The sequence below is a fragment of the Amblyomma mixtum genome, chromosome 1 (genome assembly GCF_055824585.1).
Source record: "Amblyomma mixtum isolate Tamu chromosome 1, ASM5582458v1, whole genome shotgun sequence".
Classification (NCBI taxonomy): Eukaryota; Metazoa; Arthropoda; class Arachnida; order Ixodida; family Ixodidae; genus Amblyomma; species Amblyomma mixtum.
Window position 1 is genome coordinate 163,234,512 of NC_143012.1, and position 5,598 is coordinate 163,240,109.

The window sequence follows — 5,598 nt, forward strand, 5'->3', positions numbered from 1 at the left end:
GTCTACGTCTAAAGCGCTGCACATCAGAGTTGGCGCCATTGTGCTAACTCTCCCTCAGGTCTGGCTGGAGGAGTTGAAAAGAGCAGAAAAAGAAAAATAGAAACAAAATCTGAAAAGAGAGCCTTTGGCGCGGAAGTTTGGACCTGTTTTTGCCATCACGTGCTCGGTAGTATCACGGATTGTCAGAGGCTTACTTCATCAGTCTTAACAATCACTCTCATCGTTCTCAAGTAAAGCAAGTTGTTTATATCCACTGCAAAAAAAAAATCTTTGCTTCGATAAGATGAGCATTAACATGCATTAAATTCGGAAGAAATTTCAATGGGAACAAAGATTACTTTGTTACATCCCATTTTTCTTCTTTGTCTTTACAATCCTTGCAGATAATGAAGCCACATAACAATAAGTGGAAAGCAGAGAGCCATACCATTCTATTTGATGGCTGTAAGTGAAACTTGCTTCAAGGTATCACAGTATGCCGAAGGTGTTAGTCCTTAAGGGGCTCTAGTAAAGTAGCGGTATGCCTGAGTTATTAAAAGACACCGCCTTTCAAATACTGTACAACAAAAGTGTTTTTACTGCGCTTTGTAAAAGCTGAGTTATCTGTAATCAAAATTTGGGTTTCAGCGTCTTCGCGCTTTTCCCTCTCCTCTCGTCACTTTTTGCACGTTTGAAGTTCGGTGCTCTGCTCCTCTGCTGGGTCCATCTCCGGAGGCAGTGCTTCTTGACCCTCTGGAGCTTCACGGCTTACTGGCCGCAGCCGTGTTAGCTGCCTTACATCTAAAAAATTACAACCAATAGCAGTCTCTGAACTGGCATACACAGATGCCAGTGAGAAGGGTGCAACCATGATAAATCCACCGGAAAGGGCTTGCCAACTATTGCGCGTGATTGTCGGTTCTCTGCTGCGTGTAGAAGCGTACTATTTGGCTTTGGTGTTCATGGTAGCACTATGCAGTGACTGAGAGAGTTGATGCGCTCTCCTCTGAAGCTGTTTCAGAGCCTCTTTGTCTGTACTCTGCAAACAGACATCTCCCGACAAAATCAACAACAACAGCACAACATTACGACTGCTTCAGAATTGAACACTCAGAAAGGTCCGAAATAACTCCACATGATGTTATTAATACTTTGCTCGGTTCAGTTCCCTAAAAAAAATAGGCCATGGCACGACTGAACTAGCCATGGAACTGGCTAACTACTGGATACGACTTGGATAACCATAGCCAAGTGCGAATCGTCTCACAAAATATTTTCAAATTTTAACACCAGATGACCTCTCTGTGGCCTGCTCTAATCATGGAGGAAAAAAAAACTCCATGACGCTAACGATGCGCTAAGGTCGGCATACACTAAAATGAACTAAGAGTGCTCATGCGATTTCCACTCTAACTTCCCGCTAAATACTTGCGTATAACGCACGTAAGCGCTCATAGGCTATATTAAAGGTTTCAAATGACTATGGCTACTAAAATGGCTATTCACCATTTGTCTTGACTTGACTACGTTCTTAATTCTGCAGATTGTCGCCTGGAAGAGGTCTGCAAGTCTTCTCATAAAGAGAGTATGTTTCTATATGGTTTTCTTCGTAGATTCGTCAAACCTTTCACAGAAGGGCGTGTGACTGTCTTTGGTGATCCTTGCTTTCGGCTGCTTTAGCATTTTGAGTCCTGCAGTCCGCGTTGCTTCGGTTTCTGAAATCGACAATCGTGCTTGCATTCGGTTACAGCGAACCTTTCGACGTGCAGAAGCAAGAGGAGCCTGTGGCAGGAGGAGACATTTGTCCGAATTGCGGTGAACTTGTGGAGCGCGTTTTCTAGCCGGTGATGTTGGCGATAAGAGATATAAAAGAACAGTTAATCTCTTCTCTTGAGACCTGGTACAAGAAGCCTCCGTAAAGCTTGTAACTGTAATAGGCCTGTCCGTGCGAAAGGAAGTCTTTGAGGGGCTCGGGAGACCTGCGTTGCTGTGTATTTGTATGCAGTTTTTTTATTTCCACACAGCTCGGAAATATGCTGACAAGCGGTATTAACAGGCCTGCAATCTAGACTAGGCAGGTTATTTGGGCCAGCCGAACAGTGCTAGAAAAACGAGCCTAAAGTTCTAACGCACATTGCCGACTTCATTTACCCTGTGAAGCAGCCATTGAGAACGCTGGTGTCGTTTGCTAGCTGAGGTATGCACAAGTGGCAGGTTACCGATCATTTTCCGCTGTGAAGACGGTCTTTCCGATGCCAAACATTAGGTGCAGCTACACTGAAGTTACAGTAAAATGTGGCCTTCAAAGCAGAGAAAGGCCCAACCGAGTAAGGTGTTTGCGCAAAGCTGTGTGCGTCTTGGCCAACACAACGGCTGCGCTCAGCTAGAGCATTGGCGTTGAATTACATCAGTGATTGTACTGAAGCTGTTCAAGAAGATCATTTTCTGCGTTGTTTAAATGTGGCAAGTGAACACTACAATGGTTCTGTCTGGATGCCATTGTGAATGACAAGCCTCTCACATTGAAGACAAGGATTGAAAATTCACATTTTTTCCGCATCATGCTCTCAGCAATTCCGCCAAAGTGCTCAAAAAGGTTAGTTCAAATTGAGGCAGGTGTAACCATTCAGTTCTCCAGGTTGAAAACAGCCCTGGTGCTATTTTCAGTACGAGATGTTTCATCACCTTATTTGGCGAAATGTTTTCTTGTGCTTAGTGCTGAACCATTGCTATATGAAAGCAATTGTTCATAACTTGATCATCATAAAAATTCCAACTCATGTCTTGAGTGATTTATTTCTGGATGGCCTTGAGATGTAGACACATCAAATTTTTCTTAGTGTATTAGTGCTTTGGAGCTGTGTGAGGCATCAGTAAACATGAATCACTGCACAAATTTGCCTACGCTCAGTAAATCCGTGCTAACTGAATTTCTCTTGCACACAGTTTCTGTATTCGTTTCAGGTTGCCGAACAATGGTTGCAACGTCACAAATGAGTATAAGATCCCTTGAGGCCCACAAAAACTGCTCTATATTAGCTCCTTGTCCAGTTGCTGTCATTCTGCCTTCTGAAGAAGTTTAGCATAAGTTTACAGGAATTAAACATATAAAGCAATGAATATATTGCAGCTTCTGTATACGTCATTTGATTTCATACACACCTATGGCGACAGAACCTTCGTTCAGCAGCCTGGAACGGAAGCTGCAGGACAAAAGAAAATCCATTACAAATTATTTACAGAGTGCTGGCGATTTCCATCTTACTACCCATATTTACTAATGTCATTGGCATAGTTCCACTATTTGCTATTTCGTTCAGACTATTTGCAAATTACAATCCGAAAACATTTCAGTTTGGTCGGTCCGCTAGTTAGTTATTGAGAAAAGGTTCAAAATTTTGAAAAGGGTGACTGAGAAAAACGCAATTTTATGTTTGCACATATACTACAGCAGTTGAGAATGCACCAGCAGAATACATGCACTTGTTGACTTTATTCGCATCTCCTCCGACGCCTTCATGTTTATTCTCTCTGACGTTTCTTGCTCTCGGAGGAACTTCAGAACTCAGTAACAGGCTCCTTGGCAGCAGCAAGGCAACACGCTGCTTGACAAGCTAGTTGAGGCACACTTCACGGAATACACTTGATTGGATGTCATGTGTATTTAAAACTGCACTTTATGCTGTATCATCGCCATAAATATATTACATCACTGGAAGTTGCATTCTTCAACCTGTCAGTGCCAAGAAATGTTTTGTTGTTTTAGGACAGCAGTCTCAAATCAGCTGATTCAGTTATTAGGTGGTTTTGAGTGCCCTGCCAGGGAGTCACTCTCTTAGATGACCTGGCAGTGATAAAGCCACAAACACTATCCTAGCTGCTTCTAAAACTGCAGTTGGCACGCTGTTTCTTTGGAAGTAGGCCTCCGATTGTCTTCGCTAAGGGCTCGGTTGTAGCCACACCATATTTTGAGAAACCAGCACTTCGACAATCTGGCTTGTTGCTGTGAACCTTCCTCCGTCTCATCTACTATGTAGGCACTGTCACCATGATGAAGCTCAGTACTTGGACAAAGAAGGTTCAAAAGTGAACACAACAAAAACCTCTGCCGACTAGGCTTCAGTTCGCTACAAAAGTATTCCTTTTGACAAAATTTTCAATTAAAACTGATAAAAAATACAGAAGTTCGACATCTTTGATATAAAAAAATACATGCCCACAAAAAGTATGATGGAAAACAACATGTAACCAAATGCCTTTTTAAATAGCCCGAGGTGCAGTTTTCAGCACGGTATCGAACCGGAATTTTTTCGGGTTCAGTGCAAGTTTGGGGTCACACCTTCTGGGTTCAGTTCTGGGTTCGGCTCCAGAGTGACATTCCGTTCCGGTTCGAACCGGCTCAGGCCGTATAGAACCGGTACCAACGCGTTCAAACGGGTTCAGGATAAAAAAATAAATTAGAACGCAAATGAGTTTTAATGAACCAAGCTTGTTATGCTGTTTGGTTTTTTCTGGCACAACGATATGTAAAATAAAGAATGCAAATATTTGTTCAATGCGAGATGTTCTCACTTTACACGCTTTATTTATTGTCCCCGGCAAAAAGACGAATTTACGGCAAGAGCCGCAATTTGTAATGAACTCCAAATTCATGTAAATCGGTTATGTGTACGCTATAATCTGTCTGATGAGGTTAAAGGTGAAAAGGTGTTTGTCTTTACCTACAAAACCCTCCAGCTTGAGCAGTTTCGGAGATCTCGTCGCACGAATGCTTGGTCTCCCTGAAGGTCTCCCTGAGACCGCCGCACGTGGTCTCTACGTGCCCGCGCGCTATTGAGAAACGAAGCTATCATGTTCCATCGCCTATGTACAGACACCTTTCCGTCGCCCCGAAATCGACTTGCCAGTCACCTCCCCCCCCCCTTTCCTACGGGAATAAGAGAGAGCATCTCCACCACCCATCTCCCACCCAACGAGAGCCTCGAGGCAGCAGCACTGGCTCTCCGTACATCCACAGCTTACCAAACATATTTTATTTAAATAACCTCTTCGGTGTGACTCACGTTATATATATCGAGCCCCTATAGCTCAGTGTATTCAAAAACACAGCTTATCATGGCTTCTGTATAGTAAAGTGAGGAATTACTACTTTTGCTTATTATGATGAAATCGGCCTCTTTTGTTTTGGTAAAACGAGTATGATAAAAAAACACGCTTGAATGGGTTGAGAACGTTTCGTTTCTGCACGGACACAAAGTGGTAACATCTTCGTTGGGATGTTGTGTTGCAACATTCTTGCAAGTGCCGTATCCTGCTAGGAAGAAGGTATGCTTGCACTACATAGAATTTTTGCAACTTTTTCTTGTGCGCTATCAAAGGAGCCTGTGCGTCTAGAGAATTTTGTAAGGGTAAAACGGTAACAATACATTGCTACAACCCTCTGTTGAAACAGGAAGTAACCGCCGGAAAAGCCCTCGTCGATGACCTATGAGGGCAATCATTGCCTACGGGTTCGATGGCTGGGCGATGCATCCCAAGTGGAAGAAGCGCGGTGCACGTCAGAAAGAGACATCGTCGAGAGTGAAGCTACTGGCCATGGTCGTAGATCAACAGCAGCGA